Source organism: Ochotona curzoniae, unplaced genomic scaffold, assembly GCF_017591425.1.
Source record: "Ochotona curzoniae isolate NIBS_2020 unplaced genomic scaffold, NIBS_Ocur_1.0 contig_437, whole genome shotgun sequence".
NCBI classification, from domain to species: Eukaryota; Metazoa; Chordata; class Mammalia; order Lagomorpha; family Ochotonidae; genus Ochotona; species Ochotona curzoniae.
In genome coordinates, this window is record NW_024466254.1 from 162,850 (window position 1) to 179,186 (window position 16,337).

The following is a 16,337-nucleotide window of genomic DNA, read 5'->3' on the forward strand; positions in this document are numbered from 1 at the left end:
TGATATTTTTCCCCACAGTACTGGGCTCACGAGCCTGCTGTCTTCCATTTCTCTGTCCCTCCCTCCCTCCCTCCTATCTCTCTCCCTCTCCCTCTCTCTCTCCCCTTTTCTCCCTCTCCCTCTGCCCCCAGCTGGGGCTGAGTGAACTAGAATGGACTAGAATGAAGGAGAGGAATAAGATCTTGAATTAAACTAAAACAGCTATGAACAAAACATAGACATGACATTTCCTCTTCATATCCATGCTATGATGAGAGTTAAACCTTTCAAAGCCATAACACCTGCAAGCCTTTCTTGGAAGGCTCTAGGTTCATCCAAGAACCTGCAAAACTACCCAAGTAGCAGAGGGCACAGAAATTCTTGCCCTGAACTACAGAAAACGAGTTACTTACAATGTGTTGTTGGTTTATCGTGCCAGCTGTATGTAGATTAAACTTAAAAACTCAAATTGATTTCATTTCCAGCCACTAAATAGCCAGGTGCCTCGCTGCATTAATTAGAACTGATGTGAGGGTTAATAAATTAGTCCTCTCACTTCCACCTCAAAAATCAGAAGCCTTGATATTCCTGCTGAGACCATAGGAAGGAGGATGAGGGATCAGGGGAGGGGGGCAGGAAGCCTGGCCCTGATGAGTCATTCAGATGTATTTTTCACAGCATCCTCCCCTCACTCCTCAGCAGGGGCTGTGGGAGCCAAGAGCAGGTGCACTTGAGTCACACAGCTGGGCAAGGTGGAAATCAATGAAGCTCCATCCTACACACAGGGAGCTTCCCTCTCCTGGGGACCTGGGTCCTGCACTTGCCCAGAAACCCAGCCAGAGCAAATGCTGGGGGAAACTCAGGCTGTTGTTTTAAGTTGCTTTGCTGTGGAGCTCAGGGGGGAAAAACAGCATTGGGTGCCAACGCTGAGGGCCCTGCTGACTTCAGGTGCGTGGCAGACAGATGGATGGCTGTCTTATTAAATTCCTGAGGAAAGAAAATCTCTGAGCCTCTCCAACAAGCACCTGGTACAACAGGCTCCAGCTATGAGCTGACACCCAGCTGCCCTTCTGCACAGAAGCTACAGGGTTAACTGTGATTTTTTTTTCCAGCTCTCCTGAGGGTGCGGGCAGAGCTGTGACTAACAAGAAGTATGGAGGAGAGGTGACAGAAATTATTTGGTGAAAATGAGATGAGAGGCCGCCCAGTTGGCCTGAATTCACTTCCTTTTTTTTTTTTTTTCAGACTCAGTAGCAAATATTTGGCAGCAGTCTCATTCTGAGGCCATAGAATCACGCTATGAGAGGGGAGGAGCCTCCAAGGGGCCCAAGGTCCAGGCGCTCACTCCATGGATCTTAAACACGGCCCCAGGAAGCATGCTTTTCCCTCAAATCACTGCGGAAGAAGGCGACTGTGATCCCACGTCTAAAATGTTCCATCAGCAAGGCTCTGGGGACAAAGTGGAAGTTGCACTTGAGTTGGAGTTTGTCCACTTCCACAGTCCTGGCTGAAGAAGATGTTTTCCTATATTAAAAAAAAAAAATCCTGCAAATACCCAACAGGCCTCTGTCAACCAGAGGGCCATACACCCAGATGTGCAGGTTCAATTCAAAGGGTATCTCTCCCCTAGGCTTTGGAATTCCCTCGTCCTCATGCTTCCCTTACTGGGCACTCCAGGAACTGAGAGGCTGACAACACTGGAAAAACCCTAGCTGTGCCACATACTAGCTATCAACTGCAAGTATATTATTGTCCTGCTCGTATGTGTTTCAAAAAAAAAAATGGTATCAGGGGCTACATGCTGACATCCTATATGACAATGCTAGCTCAAGTCCTGGCTGCTCCACTTCTAACCCAGGTCCCTGCTAAGATGCCTGGGAAAGGCCCAAGCACCCAGGATTCTGCCACTCGCATAGGAGTTCTGGGCTCCTGGTTTCAGCATGACTCATCCTGACCCAGGCCCAGGGGTTGGAGCCAACCAAGCGAACCAGTGGATGGAAGACCTTCATGTCTCTCTAACTCTGCCTTGCACATAAACAACAACAACAACAAAATATAAAGTATCATAATGACAGTTTCCTGAGATTGCTGTGACTGTGAAATGCAAATAAATGTGCGTGTGCATGTCTGTCTTGGAATACATACTGGAAAAAAAGAATTAAGATAGTGAGTCTGTTGTTCTTATTAAGTTTTGTTAAGAAGTTTCTGAGGAAAAGTGTAGTTAACTTGGCACTAGATTCAAGATAATGCTTCTTTTCTCATTAGCACCGAATCTTTAAGAAATGAGGACTGGATAGCCTTAGTAAGAGAATTAAAATAAAATGTGACAAGCATACACTTTATCAGGTGCTATGAAATACAAAGAAGTGTTTTTATCTGTGAAAGACTGTGAGGCTTCAAGGAGGAGGTGGCATTGGGTTGAGGCATATGACAGGGTCAGAGAAACAGGTTATTCAGACCAAGGAGGACTTTGGGCAAAGAAGTTGCATGCAGCATGCAAGATGAATAATAAAAAATGTGATACGATTAAAATCCAAGGCACAGGAGTGGAAATGCTGAGGAAGATTCACTTCCAGAAGAGACACTAAAGAGGCAGAAACAGATTGATATCAAACTGTAGCAAGATTTGCCTGCCATGCTACTGATGCGGGTTTCACCCTTGGGACAGGATTTGTCCAAGTTACTCAACACCAGAACAAACTAGAGTGTCTGTTAGAACAGCAGGTGCCTGGCTCCTCTCCAACTCCCTGAAACAACTTCTAGAAGCACTGCTCGCAGGCATCCATTTGTTCCACCAGCTGGGGAGTGACTGTGATATACATTCTGAAGTTTGAAGATCATTGCTAAGAGAATCTAGGGACCTTCTGAACCACTGAGGGAGTGAAAGGTTCTAATCAAAACTGCAATTTAAAAATAGGAAGACCTGAGGATGCATGGAAGCAGGATGGGGAACAGGGTAATGAGGACCAGGTGAACTACAGCAGAGGCCTCAGGGCCAGAAGGCATTTTGTTATAATGTAAATAGGCAGGCAGCTGGTTAGGCCTAGGTGAATTCTTGCCAGCACTGGCAGTTATCTCTTTACCTGTCAGACTAAAAAGCCTACGTTGGCATGATGTATATGTCTCATCTGGGACCAGGAAGGACAAGACATCATGATAACCACACAGACAGTAAAGTCCTCATGGAGGTGCCATAAAAATCCCAGATGGCTTCACACATGCTGAGACCCTACCAGGCCTGTTTATTCAGTTAGAGTATTGTCCCCTCCTTAATACAAGAGACTGAGAAGGTGGCAGAGCCCTTTTTGGCTTCTCATCACAGTTCAAGATATTGAGAGGTTCTCTCTCCCTCTCTCTCTTTCTCTCCCTCCCTCCACCTACCTCTCTATCAGCAACTCTCCAGTTTACTCGTAACAGGTGTTTCTCCCTGTGGGGCAGCCCTCACTCACACGTGACTGTATATTCAGTCTCTTGCCTTTGCACAAGTCCCTGTTCCCACAGTGCACATTATAACATGCCTCCACTAAGAATTCTGGTTTCTGTAAGTTAAGAACCTGGACTGAAAGTTAAGGTCCCAGACACACACGTTTCAATAAGAAGGAGGTAACAGATCCAGGTCACCACAGTGGAGCCCAAATACCAGAAATGGAGGTAAAAACAGAGTTCTGGGCATTTTTCGTCCTTTCTGAAGGAACAGAGCATGAATGAGGACAATCAGATGCTGAAAAGGATAAGTAATCCACGCACAGATTTGCAGCAGTAGTTATGTATCTCATTAGAACCATTCAAACCATTGCTTTCTGGGATATTACATGTCAGTGAGTGACAGAAGAAGTCTTCTTTTCGGAGGTGGAGGCTGTCCCTGACTACAAATGACAAAGCCCCACTTCTTTATTTGACCTACAGAGAATTGGTTAGAGGCCCCTCTCGCTCCCCTGCCACTGCCCCCTTCCCCCAGCAGACCTGTCCTCCCACACAAAGGAAAATCAGTGTGGCCCCTCATCTTGTGATCTAGAGAAACAGTGACAGAGAGCATGGCCCCAAGGCAGAAAAGGCCCACTTTATTCCACCTTAGAAGAAGCCCCAGCAACAGTGGGTCTTCTCTATTAGAAGCATGGCTCTGCCTTCTCCAGGCACAGCCAACCAAGGCTATGGATGGCCGGAAATGGGAGGCACTGGACAAGGCAGCCCCGTTTCCCTTTCCTCTCCGTGCTCCTTCACTCTTCCTGACCACTTTTTCCAGCCACCCAATACAGCTCCGTGCATGCGATGCATCAGAATATGAATGAGAAGTTTATGCTGTCATGGCAACAGTCACTATGACAACAGTTAATTAATTGGATGCTGATAAAGTGGAGGAAGGGAAAAAGCAAACCAGAATGGATACAAATCTAGAGGAAGTCATGGTGTGTAGTAATTATATGAATTTCATTCAGCAAAGGCATGCAGCAGGTCAGAAATGCAAATATTTCCCTCCTCCCCTACAGCCACCACCCACTCAGAGAAGCTGGCTTCCAGATCAGAGAAATCTGAATGAGTAGCTCAGGCCTTGTCAGTTCAAAACCACCCACATGCCTTGGCCCCACGGCAGCAGATTCCCTAGGGAGACACAACCTTAGTCTCCTGTAGGAGAGACCACTGCTTCTACTGAGAGCAGCCATGATCAGCCACGGCCTTTGTGCTCCCGGGATAGCAAATGGTGTCAGCCAGGCAGGAAAGTAGCACGTAAGCCCTGCAGAGCTGTTCAGATACGAAATGTCTTCTGATCAAAGGCGGGAGAAGTGTGGTTTATCACCACCGACTGGAGATGACACCGTAGCTCCTACACGCACAGATGGCTCACAGCGCACAAGTCTGGGGGTGGAAGAGGAGAATCCAAATGGGACAGGTCCCCCAGGCAGCCTTCACAAGTCCGTTCTCTGTGAAGACAGCAAGATGGAGGAGGGAAGTGGGGTCATGTCAGAGACATCCTATGGTTAGTGTCTGCCCACACTCAGTCGCACCTCAACTCCTTTCCCTCAGTTACCCAAGGAACTTGGGACTGGATCAACTGAATGTGTGTTCTCACAATTCCCACTCCACCTGCCGGGAGAGGTGAAAGCAGAAGGATCCCTAGAAAACGCTTAGCACAGTTAACGCAGGACTTGCAGGGCAGCCCTCTTTCCTGGCTCCAGTCAAGAAGCCCTGGCACAGAGTTACTCACCACAGTGATTCTGTAAAGCAACAAGCAAGCTGGAGCCCCTAATTGTGAGCTGTGTTGGACTTTCTGTCGCCCATCCCTTGTGACCAATACACACCAATTTCATACATAAAAGCATTTGAAAATGGGATTCTGAAAGTAGCTCCCGAAGCTGCTACTTCGGCCACCAATTGGTGCAGGTGGTCAGCACTGCTCTGCCTCATAAACTCACTACCTGATCTCAGTGTTAATCTTGAAAAATCCTGTTCTTCCAGCAGCCATGCAAGCGTCCAAAAGGCTTTAGCTCTGTTTATTCTAACAGCATTAGTACTGATGCCCAAAAGCACCCAGTACTTAGAAGCAACCAGACAACGTGCCTCTCCAGCACATACCTTCACAAAAGGTGCCGTCTGAGACCTGAATGACCTACTTAATAAACACATTTCTGTTCACAAAAATGTTTATGAGAAAGGCAAAAAAAAAATCTACCTCCTCCATCCCATCCTAGCGCATGTCAGCCTGCGCTTGCAGAGGTTTAAGGGTAAATTCCAAGCCCCTGAATTAGCTTCACATCCCCCTGCTTGTCCTCAGCACCCCACCACATGACCCACCAGAGCTGATGTTTTCAATATGAACCTCTAACAAAGTGCACATCTGGTCAATGATAGGAGGAGGTGCACTTTTTCATGCACTCAACCAGCCCAACAGGGTCCACTTCCCTTCTTTTATTCCAGATAGCCAATTGCCATTTGTGCTGACAGAACTCAAGACAGAGAAGAGGAAGGAAAAAAGAAGACAGGCATGAATCAACAATCTGCTTGCAATAGTCTGTGCCATCTCGTCTGACTTTCCAGTCTTCCTGACAAATACCCAAAGCACCTAGGAAAAGGAACAAGCGATGCAGCCTCCTATGTGATAATATGCAGGACCCACATCGTTTTTGGCTTCAATGATTGACTGACAAAGTCCATTCAGTCTGTGATAAAGGAAACCATAAGTGTTTCCCTTGACCCCAGAAATATCTGAAATTACTGTGCCATTACCTCATTCTTGTCTGAGAGATCATTAAGGGCACACTACAAAACGTGCAGAATGTCAGTATTCCTAAGTGGTAATAAAATCTCCAGGAGATTCAAGGACAGGGTTGCATCAGAATGAAAGAGATTATGCTGTGGCTGTAGGCATCACTGCTCCATCTGCTTGGAAACCATCTCGCAAAATATTCAGAAGCAAATGGCCACACTCTCAGGGTACAAGATTCCATCTCCCTCGAAACTGAAGCCATCTGCAAAAGAAGTGTTCAAAAGAGGCTCCCGGGTAGCACCTTCCCTTTGGTCTCTGTGACTGTGATTCAGTCAAACACACTACTTTTGCATGTCAGGGGGCAAAGTAGCCCATTAATGTGTCATAATGCACAACAGGGCTTTGGTGATCCCCCCATTTTTTTCCCCCTCCACAGGTCAGCACATTTATGGAAGAGCAAGGAAAAAAAAACTTTTTTCGGGCCTGCATTGTGCTGTGGTGGGTAGAGTTGCTGCCTGTGACACCAGCATCCCATATGAGTGCCAGTTCATGTTCCAGCTGCTCCACTTCTGATCTGGTTCCCTGATAATGGCCACAGAAAGGCAGCAGAAAATGGTCCAAAAGCTTGGGTCCTTGCACCCATGTGGAAAATCTGAATGAAGATCTTGGTTCCTGGCTTCTGCCTGGCCCAGCCCTGGCCATGACTATCTGGAGAACGAACCAGCAGGTAAAACATATCTCTGTTTATCTCTCTCTCTCTCTCTCTCTGTGTCCTTCTCTCTATAACTCTCACTTTCAAATAAATGAATAAAGCTTTTAAAAATCACCTGTTTTCTCTCACTTCCTGATTCAGCACAAATATATAGAGATATCAGAAACAGAAAAAATACAAGCAGATCAATTTCCTTTTGATTTGTTTCTGTTTTCCATTTTAGGACTAATTTATACCATAGTACATGCCCAAAATAAATCAGAGTCCCAGCCCACACACAGACACACACACACACACAAACCAGACCACTAAAGTAATATATATATATATACACTCAACATTTTTAATGCCTTACATTGGATGAGTCAGAAAGCCCAGGATTGAAACTGGTGTTGTGGTGCACCGGGTTAGGCTGCCATTTATAATACCAGCACCTCATATAAAAGTTTCATTTGGAGTTCCAGTGGCTCTGCTTCCAATCCAGCTTCCTGTTAAAGTGTCTGGGAAAGCAGCAGAAGATGGCCTAAATTGCTGGGCCCCTGCCAAACACACAAAAGACAGACGCAGTTCCTAGCTGCTTGCACTGGCCTGGTCAAGACCTAGCTGTTGCAACTAGTTAAAGAGTGAGTCAACATGGGTAAAAGAGATTGTGTGTGCGTGTGAGTGTGTGTGTGTGAGTGTATACAATCACTCTGCCTTTCAAATAAATAATCTTTTAAGTAAAAAAGGCTTAAGTTCAAATCCTGCCCTTCCATTCCCCTCATTTTCACACCAGACATTTAGGTTAATTAAGCCTGGTTTTAATATCTCTAAAATGAATATCATACTTAGATGTGTTATGTGATAATTAGAAACGCAAATGAGAATAGGCATGTATGTGCAAATGGATGTACCCTTACACATTTGCACACATACTTATGATGTCTATTTGCACACCCACATACTGATATACATACACTCTATCACTTACATAGAGGAGAGATGAGAAAGGGTGCTCTGGAGGAACTGGATAAAGCACTGCCCTGCCTACCCGAAGCTTGGTGCTGTCTTGCATACCCTTTGCTGGCCGGCCACTCCATGATCTGCACACCCAGATGCTTTTCTCAGAGCTCACACAGCCTTATTCTTGCACTGGTTGCCAGCAAGACTTTGGACCAGTGCTGGAGAATTCTTGACTTCAAGACCCACATAAGCTCAGCCTCTTCTTTCTTTACATCACACACAGCTTGGCACACAATTCTGCCTTTTTCCTTCCTCCACCTGCCCCTCACGGCTCTGTTAGACTTTTCTCCTAATACTAACCACTGAAACTGCTGTGTCCCTGTTCTACCATCTTTGATGGCCGCCTGTACTCTCATTCCAGGACTCCTGCGATGTAATAACAAGAGTAGATTGGACAGCCTAGTAGAAAATTACTCAGGTTGAAACTGGGCATTTGGTCTTGACTTTCTCATGTTAACAAGGTCAAAGGTTTAGCTGTAAGAATGGGGAACTCTCATTGAGGTCAGGGGATCAAGGAAGTTTGCACCTACACCATCAGCTGGGTCATCCCCTTGGACATGGTGATTTTTAGGGCAATGGCAGGGGCAGGATGAGAAACAAAGACCAAGGGAGAGGAGCCAAAGTTCTGAGTTCTTGGTTCAAAGTTACAAATAAACTAGCATCTTCTTCCCCACTTGGCCCTCATGTACACCAATGGGAACTACAGCCCAGTTGGAGCAAGCTCCAATAGCCCCGACCAGGCCCGCTCCCAGCCTTGTTCCTGTGCATGACAGTATGTGCTACAGACTAGCCCAGTCTGTCTCACATCCCATTCAGCTTTTGTACACACCAATGGGTGCTGCAGTCCACCTCAGCCCAACCAACCCCACTATTGCAGCATCCATTGGTTTACATAAGAGGTGGTGCTGGGGCTAAGGACAGAAATGACCCAGCAACTGCAGCAACCACTGTCTGTGTAGGCTGATGTGGGTGATAGACTGAGCCAGACCCTGCACTGGCTAAAACACTCAAGAGTCAGATCTGGGGTCACCTCAGATGAGGTTTCTTTGGGGACACCACACAACTGAACCCCTGGACTCAGAACTCCAACGATGGGGAGAATCACAGGATCTGTGGTCTGACCGTAGAGTGCTCATGTCAGAGTTGGATCTCCTCAGTTGCTGAACACAGTGCAGCAGACGGCATGCACAGATAGAGGACATGGCAGTTCTTTTCATCCTGCGGAGAACATCACGTACAAACCAGAGGATAGATGGCAGAACAATTTGGACAACTCTCCCAGCCAAGTATTGACAGCAAGTATCTTGGTGAAAAGAGACTCTAAGGTGGTCTGTGTCAGTCAATGGACCTTTGAAGGATTTCCTCACACTTGGATCAATAAAATTAATAGCATCTCAGAACTATTGAAACCACTTAAACACTATCCTCAGGACATGCTCCACACCAGGAACCCTTGGATAACATCAGGTGGCCGTCCCCCATTCCTGGGTACTGATGTGGTTAAGATGCTGGGTGTGGCTTCTCCCCTTCTCTTCCCTCTTCCCCCAGATAAAGGAAGAAGAAAAAGATAATTGGAAACAATGGTCAATTCTCCCCTATTCCTCGATCCTTCTCTCCCTAATCAGTGGTCCACATGGGCATGCATCTTTCTCAAGTATGTAAACATCATCAAAAATAAAATATAAAAAGAAAACTGATGCTATCCACAAAAAGCTCCTTCAATACACACCCACTTCAGGTAATTCTCTTTCTTGTGTCTTAGTTCTCATTTCTTCCTAGACCAGGGGTAGGAGAGATACTCCTCTATTGAGTCACTCAGACATGTCTTCTTAACTTAAAACCTATTCTCATCTGAGAATGTGACCGCAAGGCCATTTCAGCCTTGCCTGCATTTCCAGCCTGTCTTTTGATCCCATCCCTTTACCATGTCCTCTTTCAATCTCAAGTTCCCCTGCTGCTAACCAGCTCTCCCACCCTAAGCAGCCAATCTTTTCAAACACCAAACTGCATATTCTATCCCTGTTTGCTTTTTTCCCTTGTCGCTCTCCATTCAAATAGTTGCAATAAGAAAATTAAAACTCAGGACTGCCTGCCACTGTGGCGTAGCAGCGGAAAACTGCAAATGTACCAGAGCCTAAAACTACTGAGGTACTGCTTCCTAAATACTTTATGCTTTTTCCATGCATACGAATGTTTGCATGGAAAGTTCAACCATATAAATTGTTAAACCAATAGATCGAGAAAGTTTAACCGATAGATTGGGCATGGCAAAAGACTAGCAAAAGTAACCCAAAATAAAATAGAATAGTTTTAACAGGGGTGAATGTTGTGGTGCAGCAATTTAAGTATCAGTTTAAGTCCTGGCTATTCCACTTTCAATTCAACTCCTTGTTAGAGTTAGTAGAATGCAACATAATGATTGTTCAAGTGCTTGAGTTTCTGCCATCAATATGAGAAACCCATATTGAGTTCCTGGCCCCTGGCATCAGCCTGACACAGCCCTGGCTGTCACTGCCAACTGCAGAATGAACCAGTGATGGAAGTGCTCTTTCTTTCTCCCAATCTTGGGTGAGGCATGTCTATCCCACAGGCCATATAAGGCCCAAGACAAGGCCATTCAGCCCTTGCCAAGGCAACCATAGGCAGGCTAAATTTTTTAATCATAATTTTTAATAATCATATATGGCCAACAAATGGAATTGCAAATATCCAAATGGGTCTCATAAAAAAAAAGGTTCCCCATTCCTGAAATAAAAATACCAAGATTTTCCTCTGTACTTGAGCCACTCATATGGGAAATCTAAATGAAGTATATGGTTCCCGGTTCCAGCCAGCAAAACCCTGGCTGTTGAGGAAATTAGAAGTGAACCACCAGATGAAAGCTCGTTTCTCTATATCTCTGTCTCCCTTTCTCTCATTCTTTCTGCCTTTCAAATAAAGTGAATAAAAATTTTAAAAATAAAACATGCTTTAATGTTTTTAAAACACTGCTTCACATGTCAAGCAAATACACATTGAGGGCAGTGTTAGTATTGCTTATAATTTCCTTCACGCAGATAACAGAAGGATGGGTTCCTAGGGGAAGGATACTCTGTCTGCTAAGATAATACAAAAAAATAAACACCCAACCCCAGTTCCCTGCTGCTGTACTAAATAAGACATTTCACTCCAATTTCTTTCCCCTGCCATAATGACTCCAAAGCTTGGGGCTGAAAGTTTGAGATCACACGCTCCATATGTGGTTTGGATATGATGACTCCTGAGTCAGAGACTTACAAGTCCCTGTACTCCGCAGAGCTACTGCAATACACACTTCCTTTAGAAAGAGCAAGGAATGGTAGCCGCAGTGCAGTCACTAGCCCACAAACACTGAAATGTTCTGGTCCCTGTTCCAAAGGCAGGGAACGTTCCCTACTTGTTCTTGTTCCCTGGAGTGCCTTCTTATCCACCATCCTCCACGCACATAATGTCCTTCCTTTTCCCACCATTCCTGTAAAAACTTAGGATGTCCCTTTTTAGTGAGTAGATTGCTCATCTCATTTCCTATTTGAGAGGAGCTGGGAGAGGGTTGGGCACATTTGTGCATGGGAAGAGTGGGAATGATTGTGGCAGAGTTTGTGATCAGCCTTGGTTCTTCGCCCCTCCTTACACACACATACCCTTTGTTAGGTGACTTGCAATCCTCTCTAAACAGAACACATTTCTCGACCCCTCTGTTAGGTGACTTGCAATCCTCTCTAAACAGAACACATTTCTTGACCCCTCAGCTTGGGATTTTGCCATGTGTCTTACTTGAACCAAAGGGGTACATGAGTCACAGGCAGGGGCTTGTGCCTTGTGCACTGCCAACTGCCTTCACCAGAAGAGCATGCCAGGTTGCTAATCCCAGAAGAGTGGTCCCAGATACCTGCACTTGACATCAAGTGAGGAACAAACCAGCCAAGATCGGCCGGGCCCCAGCTGACTCAGGTATGTGAGAGCTGATGTGTAACCACTGTTTGGAGCCACTGTGTAAAACAGGGTAGTTACTACAGAGCAATGATAGACCAAAGAATCCAGTACAAGAAAGCATGAACACTAGACTTACAAGGAGTTATGAATTAAACTGTACTCGCTCCCTCCCTCCACAAAAAACCTTCTATCTTGAAGTCCTAAGCCCTGACAAAGGCTGTCTATCGGACCAAAATTTAGTACGGAGTTTCTGAACCTTCTGCCATCTATGCACTTCATTGTAAAATTCAGTGCTGGCACAGGAAGTCAGATACATCAGTCTAGCCAAGATCCCCATCCTCCTCCATGTCTGTTCAGGCTTTTCATCCCCACGCCCTCTGGCCTGGGTTCAGAATCCATCCACCTGACTCCTAGTGTTACCTCCAGTCATCTTCCCTGCACTGACCCTCAGCCGGCTGCTCAAGAGTCAGTTCCCACCCACACATGCTATATTCTGAGCTGAGCCCAGCCTCTTCCCCCACCAGACCCACCCCCAGCAAAATCCAATTGCAGTGGTCCCTGTACCTGTGGCAATGGTCCTGAATTACAGCCTGCTTTTCCATACTTGTCAGTACATACCTCTGAAGGACCTCTAAATGCTTCACCATGGCTGTATTTGGAGAAAGGGCCTTTTAAGAACTGACAGAGATTAGCTGAGCTTGATCAGGAGGGTAGAATCCCAATCTGACGGAACTTCCATCTTTGTAAGTAAAGGAAATGCATTCTCAGTGATAACATGATATGTGAGAGAGCAGTATGGTGACATAATGAGATGACAGTGCCAAGACAGGAAGAGGGACCTCCCCAGAAACCACCCCTTGCCAGCACCTTAAATTTGGCCTTCTGGCCTCTAAAGAAAACATCCAATCTTGATGGGGTAGCCAGTGAAAACTAATGCAGGTAAATTGCAAGAACGGAGGTTGTGGTCACTGCCATCATCTCCCTTATTTGAGAACACGGGATGGAATTATACTCCAGAGCACCTCCAATTTGACGGAGCTTCTAATGCAAAAGGAACCAGGACCAGACCAGGTCATACAGGGAGACTCTGGGTAAAAAAAACTGGGAGAACTGGCAAATCAAAGCAGGGAAGAACATCTTCCACGAGCACTTTGGTGTGGGGGAAATTCAGTCTATTGATTGACCCAAGATTCTGGAGACAGAATCTCTTTGTCAGCAAGTTCAGAAGGAGGTCTAAATTTGAAATTGAATTCTGTCTGCATTTAGTAGACTATTACACTTTGGGGTCCCTAAATGAATTAAAGCTCAGCCTCTTCAGGTAATTACAGTTACGGCTTTTCTTGCAGCCAGGAAGGTCAGGGAAAAGGCGAGGAGATATGCGCTGTCCCTGCTCACACTTCCTTTCATATAGAACTCTCCTGCTCCTTCGGCCCCATTCATTTGATAAACAGCTGTGTCAAATTAATCGTGACCTTCTCTGCCACAGCTTCCCTACTGAAGAATAGCCTCTGGGAGTTTTTACTTGTCTAGAAAGTAGGCACCCAACCTAAGATGAATAAATGTTAAAATGAAAAAAACAATCATTTATTCTATGTAGCTACTATTTTTATTCATGCCTATCAGTTACACGTGCATATTGTATTTATGCTTTTGCAATAAAGTATTGTATTCAATGACTTTAATGTTTTTATGAAACTATATTTTGAAATATTAAAACTATTGTATTAAATTATATATATGTACCACTAGCTATGAAAAAAAGTCAGTAAACAAAAGGAGGTAAACTTTCTCCAAGCTAAATTGTATTTTTTTTTTTAATTTGAAAGGCAGAGATACAGAGACAGAGATCTTCCATTCACTTCCTAAGTGCTCACAAAAGCCAGGGATGGGTCAAGCCACAGCCAACAGCCAGGAACTCTACACAGGCTTGCCACGTGAGAGGCAAGGTCCCAAGTACTTGAGCTATCATCTGCTACCTCCCAGAATGCATATTTGGAGTCTGGATCCCAAGGAGAGGAGCCAGGACTTGAACCCAAGCAATCCAATATGACATGCAGGCATCCCGAATGGCACCTTTGCCACTGTGCTACACACAGACTCTCCTGGTAAACTTTTGGACATGTCAGCTTCCCATTGTCTAAGCGAAAGTGCTTTCTATTCTCGTTATTTAGAAAACCCTTTCCGTCATTGCAGGCAGAATGTGTTCAGACGGCACTGATGCAAGGCAAGATACAGGTATGGAAGGTGGCAGGCACAAAGCATGTAAGAATGCTTTGTACCCTCCTGATCTTAACAGGTCACACCAATGTTATCATCAGCTTCCAGAAAAACACAGGAAGAACTAAATGCTAATGAGAAAGGGAGCAACAGCATATAGCATGGATGCTGTGGGCTGCAGATGAAAGGGATGACTGTGCGTGTGTGAGTGTGTGTGTGTGTGTGTGTGTGTGTGTGTCCATAGATTTCCAGTAAGCATTTTTTACATACATGTATGAATAAGCAGTTTGGCAGTACTATTTATTCAAGGCCTTTCAATTTTTTAATCTTCTGAAGTACATTTTAGCTACTTATTCATGTTACTGGATCTGAATTTACAGGAATCCAAAAAGGTTTATTTAAGCTACCGCCATTAGATAATAACAGCACCTAGTGTTGTGCCTAGATCTTGAGATCCCCAGAAATCACCAGGAGTCTGAAGTTGATCCAAGTGCATAAGGATGGTTTATTTAAGCTTGGCATGTCTGAGCCTGGATTCTTGTGGCTGACCGACCAGCCAGCTGGCCAGTCGGGACCAACACCTCTTACAGGAGTGTGGTCCTGAACAAAACATTCATAGGGTTTTTATAGAGGCAGTCCACAGTAGCTTGAAAAGGGGCAATTCACAATAGCTTGCAAGGTGAGGGGAAATACCACACATTCCCTACCTATCTCTGCTGGACAGCCCATGCCTGCACCAACTAAGGGAAGCACCCATTTAATTACTTGGAGCCACCTGTGAGATAATCAGATTTAGGTGGGCCTTGATTCATAAGAATTGGGGCCCATCAGTGCTAAAGGTCACATAGGCCACTAAAGGTCACAAAGGCTGTTTAGCCTGCAAGGTCACAGTTTTAGCAGCAATGAGCTATGAACAAATGCTTGGGATTTCTAGTTCACACTTGTGCCAAGCGAGACTACAACTGTTTCCTGACCAGAATACAGCCCCCATTCCAGCCCATGCGCCCCTTGGTGGGAACCTCAACCCAGTTAGGGTGTCCTCTTAGCTCCCCAACCAGGCCTGTTCCCAGCCATAGATCACGCGCATGCCAGTGGTTGCTCTGACTCAGCTTGGCACAGCCCCTCACCTGTCCGACCCCAAGTCTGGACCACATGTTCAGAAGCAGGAGCTATGACTCGCCAGGGGAGTTTTCCAAGTCCCTCCACTTGATCGACTCCCAGACCCTATTCTCATACAAGCCATTGGGTTTTAGAGATTATGTGCTTGATAAGAGATTAAATCCAGACCTGGCCCTGGTGCTCAAGGCAGATTAAGCTGTGTCACAGATGCATATTCTATCCCACTCACCAGTGTTTATTCTGTCATACTTTCAATAACAGTTCCAGTTTATTTACATTATTCCTTCTTTGCCTATGCTGTTCACATTCACCAGAATTTGTGGTTACAGTCAAATATCTGAGGGAAGCTGACTGTATCAAAACAAAAGATTCATTTGGACTCTATGTTCTGGAGGTTCACAGTTCAAGATCTGACAGCCATACTAGTTAGGTGTGTGATCACAGTGTCTTTCTTGTCAGACTCCCAAGGTGAGGAGGAGCAGCACTTGACAAGAAAGAAGGCATGCATCAAGCAGGTAGCAGTGGCCCTTTTCCTAGGCCAGTGGCTGTAGATCATGCCTATGGACATGCTCTGAGGCCAGCTAGGGTTCTGTGGCCTCGTGGGTTAGTCTTACTTCCCAACCAGCAACACTGGTAGGAGTGATGTTAGGTGTGAGTCCATCTCAGTGACAGACTACAGCAGAGTGGGCTTCTGTCTTCCCACCAGGCTGCACTGGTTTCTATAGGCTGTGGGCTCCAGGGAGCACCTAACCTTGTGGCCTGGTGGTCAAGTGCCCAAGAACAGGTTCATAGGGATAGAATGTCACTTTTTAGATGCTTCTCCAGTTAATTTTAAACAAATCTGGATCTGTGACAAATCTGAGTTTGGGACATGTTTTAGGACTGAGACAGTAAAGCACATCAGCAGTGGGCCTGTGACCCACTTGACTGAGAGGACAGTCCTAACATGGTAGGTGTGTCCTCAGAGAAAGTGAACAGGCTGCCTAGGAGTTCTGGAAGAACAGCTATAAACAAAGTCATTTCACTGCAGCTGGTCCTTCAATGTAGTGACAACATCATATACCAAACAAACATTAATACAGCATCCTGACATTACCTAATGAACAAAGTAAGAGATAAGGCACCAACCACCTGAGAAACTTCAAATACTCGGAT